The 8447-nt window shown below is 52.8% G+C and overlaps 1 long non-coding RNA gene across 1 annotated transcript; it reads right to left on the bottom strand.

The window, feature by feature from the left end:
• Positions 1-2281: 2281 nt before the first annotated feature.
• Positions 2282-7877, bottom strand: LOC120638476. The gene is made up of 3 exons (XR_005660147.1): positions 7620-7877; positions 5608-5759; positions 2282-2446 (listed from the first exon to the last, which is right to left on the bottom strand). It is a non-coding gene; the product is annotated as an uncharacterized LOC120638476 (long non-coding RNA).
• Between the last annotated feature and the right edge of the window lie 570 nt (positions 7878-8447).

Genomic DNA, 8447 nt, shown 5'->3' with positions numbered 1-8447 from the left:
GTTTCTACCTTTCTAGGCTACTGGGATCAAGGTCACCACTATCCCAGCCCCTCACCTCCTCACAAGCTTGGATTCCCTCCTCCCGTATGCAGCTGGAGCAGAGAGTGGAGGTTCGCGGGGAAGACTGGGGCTTCATTCATTCATTCAATAGTATTTATTGAGCTCTTACTATGTGCAGAGCACTGTACTAAGCGCTTGGAATGTACAAATCGGCAACAGATACAGTCCCTGCCCTTTGATGGGCTTACAGTCTAATCTAGAAGCAGCGTGGCTCAGTGGAAAGAGCACGGGCTTTGGAGTCAGGGCTCATGAGTTCGAATCCCAGCTCTGCCACTTGTCGGCTGTGTGACTGTGGGCAAGTCACTTAACTTCTCTGTGCCTCAGTTCCCTCATCTGTAAAATGGGGATTAAGACTGTGAGCCCCACGTGGGACAACCTGATTCCCCTATGTCTACCCCAGCGCTTAGAACAGTGCTCGGCACATAGTAAGCGCTTAACAAATACCAACTTGGCCAGCAGGACCACACCCTCCTGGGAGGTTTCCAGGGACGAGAACAGGTCCCAGATACCCTGCAGCTCCAAGGAGGTGAATAACCTCCAGCAGCAGTGGCTGGACAGGATCCTTTTCAGGGCCTCCATGGACGTCCTGAGGAACAGGAGTGGAGGCAGGGGAGGGGAGGGGAAAAGCGGCTGTCAGTCGCCCGAACTGGAGGATGACGAGGAAATGCCTTTGTCACTGGAGACAGCACCACACTCCTCCCTCTATCGCAAATCTGGCATTCTCCTCCACTCATCTCTCGCTCAACCCACGTAGTCGATCCGTCACCAAATCCTGTCAGGTCCAACTTCACGACATCACTTCCTCTAGTATGTAGGCTCGGTATGGGCAGGGAACTTGTCCACTAATTCTACTTTATCGTACTCTCCCAAGTGCTTAGTACAGTACTCGGCACCACAGTACCCACTAAATGAACACTATCGATCTAATGATCACTAAAATCCGTCCTTGTCTCTCCAACTGAACGTCTACCATGTCACTGTCAGCACTTTTTCTACTCCATCTTATCGTATCAGATTATTGGCTGATCCCCTGCTGCCTCCTGGCTCTCCCCAGTCCAGTCCAGTCCAGTCCAGTCCAGTCCAGTCTTGACTTAGCTGCCCAGTTGATTTTTCCACAGATATGTCCCTGTTCCTCAACATAATCCATCGGTCGCCCATCCACCTCGGCATCAAACAAATTCCTTCTCATTGGCTTTAAAGCACTCAGTCACCTGACCCCTTCTATCTTACCTCCCTGATTTCCTACTCCAGCCCAGCCCACACAATTTGCTCCTCTAATGCCAGGATACTACCTGAACCTAGAGCACACCTATCTCTTCACCGACCTCTCACCACAGCCTGCCTCTGGTATGGAATGCCCTCCCTCTTCATATCCGACAGCCGATCACTCTCTCTACCTTCAAAGCCTTATTGGACCTTCTTGCCTTATGTGCCTTAATGAGGACACATCTCCTCCAAGAGGCATTCCCCCGACTAGGCACTCATTTCCCCTTCACCAACTCCCTCTGATTTGCCCGAGCATCTGGACTGGCAGACTTTATTCACTCCTCTCTCAGCCCAACAGCACTTATGTACATATCCCAAATTTATTTCTGTGTATTTATTGATTTTTTTTGAATGTCTGTCTCCCCATCTTGACTGTATGCTCAGTGTGGGCATGAGATGTGCCTACCAACTCTGTTAGATTGTTTGATTGATTGATTGAGGACCGGGACACCTCAGAACTGACTCCAGGTACCAACCAACTGTACCAGAGTCCAATTGTCAAATTCTGCCAGGTTCAGCCCCTAGCCTGGCAGGGACCCCCCAGGCCCCATAACCCCTTTCCCCCTGTGCGCCCCTAATCCAGGCACCAGCTTCCCTGGGCTCCTTCCCCAGTCAGAGTAGTAACTGTGGTCCAGCATTGTCAGTGGCAGATTTTCCCTGTAGAAGTTGCAGTCTGTCTCAAGGCAGTGGCAGTACAGCTTCCTCCGTCTCGCTTGCTGCATCAGCCATTGCCAAGGGACTGGAGCAGGAATGAGTGAGAGTTTCCTCGTCCCATTTAGGCCCACCTAAAGCCCATGCAATCTCTGCCAGGGACTCCCATCCAACGGGCTGACAACACTGACCCTGAGGACTGGGGCCAGCCCCAAGCCCCCACCTCACCAGAAACCACCAGCCACATCAGCATGTGGCTGCAGCCACACGAGCAGGCCTCTGGCCCACCCTCTCCTGTCCCACTTCCCTGCTCCGCTCACCTCCAGGGGCCGAGGTTGGAGGGCACGATGGGCTTTCTGGCCTCCTGCTTCTGGTCCTCCCGCAGGCCCAGCTCCAGCACATAGTGAACCTGAGTGATGAAGGCCAAGAAGAGCTGGGGGAAGAACTGGGTCATGGTCTTGGAGTACTCCTAGATGAAGAGTAGATCATACAGAGTGTTGGTGGCCTGAGGGGAGGATGTGCAGACTCAGCCTGGAGTTTCTCCCCACTGCCCTTTTTGCTCTCTGAGAAGCTGCTCATCTCCTTACACTGTCCCCTCTGAACTCAGCCACGGCCCCTCTGGAGTCCAAGACCCCTGGGAGGGATCACAGTGGCCAGCCCCAGGACCGATCCTGTCCCACGGCTCCCTTCACCTTGGGACATGTGAGCAGCCGCACTGGCCTTGATCCCAGGAACCACCTTGCTTTCCAGGCTGGGGACTAAGGGAGGAAGTCATGAGGACACAGGGAGAAGGGGAGAGCTGCCCGGCCACAAGGGGAGAGGAGCCCTTGCTCTGGGTTCAGCTCCGCCACTTACCTCCTCTCTCTGGGGTCGGCGTGGGGACTCACTGGGATGGATCCTGTGTTGCTCACATCCCATTGAGCACAGCCACTGTTCCCCAGTGCAGGTCATTCCAGCACCCTAGACGTCAGCAATACTATCACGTGGTAGGTAAGTTGGGCATGGGCCCCCACCACTTTCCAGACTTCCAGGGCCTGTCTACAAGGGCCACAAACCTGTCTCAGCCTTCCCAGCCACTCTCAGTTCGGACCAGCCCCAGGGGCCAGAGCCCATAGCCCTTCCATCCCCGGATTTGGCCACTCGGAAGAAGGCGGGGTGGAGCCTGGTTGGGGACTGCAGGGACCCTGAAGATCAGTCTCAGAGTCAGAAGCTCTGACACCCCCCCCCGTCCCCCCCGCCCCCCACACACCTCAGACCAAGCTCTCTTGGGAAGGAACAGAGTTGGGGGAAGCAGATACCAAGGAGGGCTCCGGAGTTGCTCCTTCTTGTGCCAGCCTACCAACTGTAGGGGGATGGGGCAGGGGGAAGGGTGGGATACCTGTCCAAGGGCAGCAAGTGCTCTAAGAAGACCAGCACCATGGCCCGAGGATGGTGGCAGGAGAGCAGGGCTAGGGCTTTCAGGAGGGTGGTCTTATAGTCCAGGGTGCGGGAGGAGGGGAAGTGTAGATACATGCTCCTCCCGAGCTGGGCCACCTGGAGGGGAAGGGGATAACAGAGGGCTGGTGTTGGACTCAGATCCACCCTTGACTCACCACCACCCTCTTGGGCAGCTAGAAGTGAGTTGAATACAGGCAATGGGTTGCTGATTGAAGACAGATCCCACGTTAGTCACGGAGTGGTGCAAATCTCAAGGGATTGCAAAAAGATAGGGAATGTTGCTGTGGATTGGCAATATTCCTCAGAGAGTTTGCCTTGACATGAGAGGGACTGGATTAGAGAGCAGTTAGTAGGGGTGAATAAAGGGAACAAATCCAAGTGCAAGGGTGATGCGGAAGGGGATGGGAGAGGAGCAAATGAAGGCAAAGTCAGGGAAGACCTCTTGGAGGAAATGTGCCTTCAGTAAGGCTTTATATGTGGGGCAAGTAATTGTTCATTGGCCTCAAAGAAGGAAAGCCTTCCAGGCCAGGGGTGGGATGTGGGCCTGAGGTCACGGCAAAAGAGATGAGATGGATTGAGGTCGAGTGAGTAGATTGGCATTAGAGAAAGGAAATAATGATAATGATAATTATGGTATTTGTTAAGTGCTTCCTATGTGACAGGCGCTGTATTACTGGCCACTTAGGTTGGACACAGTCCCTGTCCCATGTGGGGCTTACTGTCTCAATACCTATTTTAAAGTTGAGGTAACTTAGGCACAGAGAAGTGAAGTGACTCGCCCGAGGTCACCCAGCAGACAAGTGGTGGAGTTGGGATTAGAACTCATGACCTTCTAATTCCCAGGCCTGTGCTCTCTCCACTACACCATGCTACTTCTCTGTGCTGCAGGTGGGGTTGTAGTAGGAGAGCAGTGAGGTAAGGTAGGCAGGGGCCAGGCGATGGAGTGTTTTGAAGAGTGGTTTGGTTCGAAGTGGAGGTGGATGGGCAACCACTGGAGGTTCTTGAGGGCTGGGAAAAGATGGACTGAGCGACAGGAGGGTGAAGTATGGACTAGGATGGGGTTAGTCAGGGAGTAGAAAGGTCGGCAAGAAGGCTGGTATTGTTATTGGAGCGGGATAAGAGAAGTGCTTGTATTAACATGGTCGCAGTTTGGAAGGATGAAGAGGAAAGAGTGCATTTTCCCAATGTTGTGAAGGTTGCTCCAACAAGATTTAGTGATAGATTGTAGGCGTGGGTTAAATGAGGGCGATGAGTCCCGGAAAATGCTGAGGTTTGGGGCTCAGAAGACAGGAAGGATGATGGTGCTGTTAAGAGTGATGGGGAAAACAGCAGGAGGCCAGGGTTTGGATGGGAAGAGAAGGAGATATAAATTTGGGAAACATCCACATAGAATCAAAATCATTATTATTATTAGCATCATCATTATATTATGGCATTTGTTAAGCGCCTATGATGTGCCAAGCACTGTTTTAAGCCCTGGGTTAGATAGAAGGTAATCGGGTTGTCCCATGTGGGGTTCACAGTCTCAAACCCCCTTTTACTGATGAGCCAACTGAGGCAGAGAAGTTAAGTTACTTGCCCAAGGTCACACAGCAGAAAGAGGCAGAGCCGGGATTAGAGCCCAGGTTCTCTGACTCCCAAGCCCGTGCTCTTGCCACTGGCCCATGCTAGAGGTGGTAGTTGAAGCCATTAGACTGAATGTGTTCTCCAAGGGGGTGAGTGTAGATGGAGAATAGAAGGGGCCTCAGAACTGAGCCTTGAGGGACTCCCATCATTAGGGGGTGGGAGGTAGAGGAAGAGCCCATGCAAGAGACTGAGAATGAGCGGCCAGAAAGATAGGAGGAAAACCAACATCGAATCCCTACTGGACAGAGGAGGAAAATGTGATCCTGGGGTAAGAGACCTTGCAAGAAGTGGGGCCTCGATATGACGCCTGGACCTTTTACTTCACCATGAAATAGCAGCCAGACTCTGGCTAATTGTCGAGACTACAGATGTTAGCCTTGGGCCAAGACTAATGGTCCTATTCCTAAGCAGGTTATCCCTTCCACCCCATTCCTCTCCACTTTACCAATCTTATGGCAGGGCAGGCCGGGGAAGTGGGAAGGGATGAGCCGCCCCCGGTGCCTCTGAGGACAATTCCGTCCAGCCCCACCTGGCCCTTCTGGTGATCTGTCCCGAGGGAGGTCTTACCTGATCTGCTGTGGCTCCAGACTTCTGCAGCGGAATGGGGAGGACTCTGACTGCGTGTGGCTCACCCTGGCCAAGCTGGAGCTCTTCAAACTGGCCAGGACCTCCTGGGTAAGGCCCCTCACCTGGACTGCTGTAAGATTCTTGGCCAAGGCCTGAAGAGAGAAGAGCCAGGTGAGGGAGACTCTGGGGATTGCCCCCCTGGGGAGGCTCTCTCAGGAGCTGACCTCTCCCCCTGCAGAACCTCTTTGGTCCTAAAAGTCCCTGCTTCTTGTATCTCCCCTGCCCCAACCCACAAATCTCAACAGCAGCTCCTCCTGGACCACCGAGCTTCCCTCACCTGCCCGATCATCTTCTATCAATGGTGCAGGGAATGCACCAATTTGCTCCTTTTAAACCTCTAAGGGGATGAGTCTCTTCCCTGCTGACTCTGCCCGCCTCAAGCATCACTTTCTCATCCTTGGATTTGGCGCTCTCTGCCCCTTAAAGCCATGGTTTGTGATCTCCTCTCCTGCTACATCTCCTGGCTTCCTTCCTCCCAAACTAACTCACCATCTGTACTCCATTCTCACCGCTCGCATCTCTGACCCTCCCATCTGTACATGCTGTTGCACCAGCCAGGAACTCCCTCACCCTCACACCTCCCACACCACATTGCTTCCCCACCGTCAAATCCCTCCTCCTCTGGCAGACGTTCCCTGACTATTCCCCTACCACTGTGTTTGGTTTATCCTGGCAATTATGTCTATATTCTAATGATTTATTCCAGTTGCTTATTCACCTTTTGCTTGCTTTTTGCTGTCCAAGATAGACTGAAGTTTTTCCAGTGTCCTCATTGTTACCATGGCTGCCAGGTGACCCCCTCCCCCCCCAGATTGTAAGATCCCAGAGGGCAGGGCTCCTGTCTTCTAGTTGTATTGCACACTTCTGAGCTTGTAGGATTTTGTTCCGCCTGCAGTAAATGCTCAATAATTATTCTGATGATAATAATAATCATAATCCCAATTAAGGTATGTGTTAAGCCCTTACTATGTGCCAGACACTGTTCTAAACTAACCCAGATCCCTCTCTCTGGATTTTCTCCCTCCATTTCCTCCCAGCCAACAGCACCAGGGCCGGCAGACAGAAGGACAGACTCACTGTCTGAGACGAGATATCCAATTAACCAGTCACACCCTCTCCTCACACTAAACTCCTCTAGCTAAACACCCCCTCACCCAAACAAAACTCCACCCCATTCACCATGCAACCACCCTGCACCCCTCTAGCCTTCCCTCTACCGCCCAAAAACCTAGTCAAATCTAAAAACAAAATCCTCTCACCTCTCTAAACTCCAATCTATGCTTGCTCTCCCACAAAACAAACCACCACCAAACCACCACTGAACGTTCTAAGCACTGAGGCACTGTGATGACCCTCGGCTCTCTGGGTCCTGGAGTGGCTCAGTCCCGAACTGGGCAGATCCGGGAAGAGATGGTCAAGTCTGGGCTGTTGGGGAGTGCGTTTCTACCTGATCGTCTTCAGCCAGGTTCCCAAGGAGCTCATTAAGGATGAGCCAGAAGCAGCGTTCTGAGAGAGGGAAATCTCGCTGTGAGAGCTGGGTCAGAGGGCCACATCTCTCCCCTGCACACCCTGCCCATCTGGGGCTTTAGGGCTGGAGTTGCCCCTCTGCTGGGCCCCAGACTCTGGCTCTTCCCCTCTAGTACCTCCTTACTGATTTCCATCTCCCCAGGTGCTGGAGCGACCTGAATGGAGTGCATGAAAAACACTCTTCTTATGATCCTACAGACACACCCTCCCTCCCTAGGAGTCTCGCCCGCTGGAAAAAGTTTCCTGGAGGGCAGGGAGAGCGGGATGAGTTAAGGATGAGTCAGGAGCAGAGCGAGGCTCCTGGGATGGGATGCCCTTGTCTGTCCCTGGTCCCTCAGGGCCTGTCCCCCAACTCTCCCTTCTCCCCACCTGCCAGACAGTAGGGAGGGACCTTCCACCCCTCCCATCCCACTGTCAATACTCACCTTCTCCCCTTTTCCCCTCCTCACTTTTCTGTTCGTATTTTCCTTCTTGGCCCACTCCTAATCCCAGACCCCTCTCTCTGGATTTTCTCCCTCCAGTTCCTCCCAGCCAACAACACCGGGCCTGGCGGACAGGACAGACTCACTGTCTGAGATGAGACATCCAATTTAATCAAATGTAAAAACAAAATCCTCCTCTAGCCTCTGTAAACTCCAATCTACGCTTGCTCTCCAACAAAACAAACCACCACCAAACCACCACTGATATCCCCCCACCACCACCACTACCACTTCCTCTCTCTCAGTCTCCAACCCCTCACAAAAGCTCTCCCACCCTCGAGCTGGGCAGACCCTTCTTGGTCCAGTTGTGACATCACTGATGGATCACAATTCTGAACCCTGATGACCTGGTCCAGAGGAGTGAAGTATGTGGGCTGTGTTGTAGTAGAAGAGAAGGGCAGTGAGGTAGATCCCAGCAGTGCCATCTGTCTGTTGTGTGACTTGGTCAAGTCATTCAACTTCTTTGTGCCTCAGTGACCTCATTAGTAAAATGAGACTTAAAACTGTTAGCTCCCTGGAGAACATGGACTAGGTCCAAACTTCTTAGCTGGCATCGCTCTCAGCGCTTCGTACAGTGTCTGGGACAAAGTAAGTGTTTCACAAATACCAAAAAAACCCAATCCCTCCAGGGCAGACCCAGTCCCTGTCTCGCAGGGGACTCACAGTCTAAGTAAGTTAGAGAACAGGCATTCGATCCCCATTTTACAGATGAGGAAACAGAGGCACAGAACAGTTAAGCGACTTCCCAGCACGTACGTAGCAGAGCGGGGA

This window comes from Ornithorhynchus anatinus, chromosome 6 (assembly GCF_004115215.2).
Source record: "Ornithorhynchus anatinus isolate Pmale09 chromosome 6, mOrnAna1.pri.v4, whole genome shotgun sequence".
NCBI classification, from domain to species: Eukaryota; Metazoa; Chordata; class Mammalia; order Monotremata; family Ornithorhynchidae; genus Ornithorhynchus; species Ornithorhynchus anatinus.
This window is presented reverse-complemented; position numbering and strand designations above follow the sequence as displayed.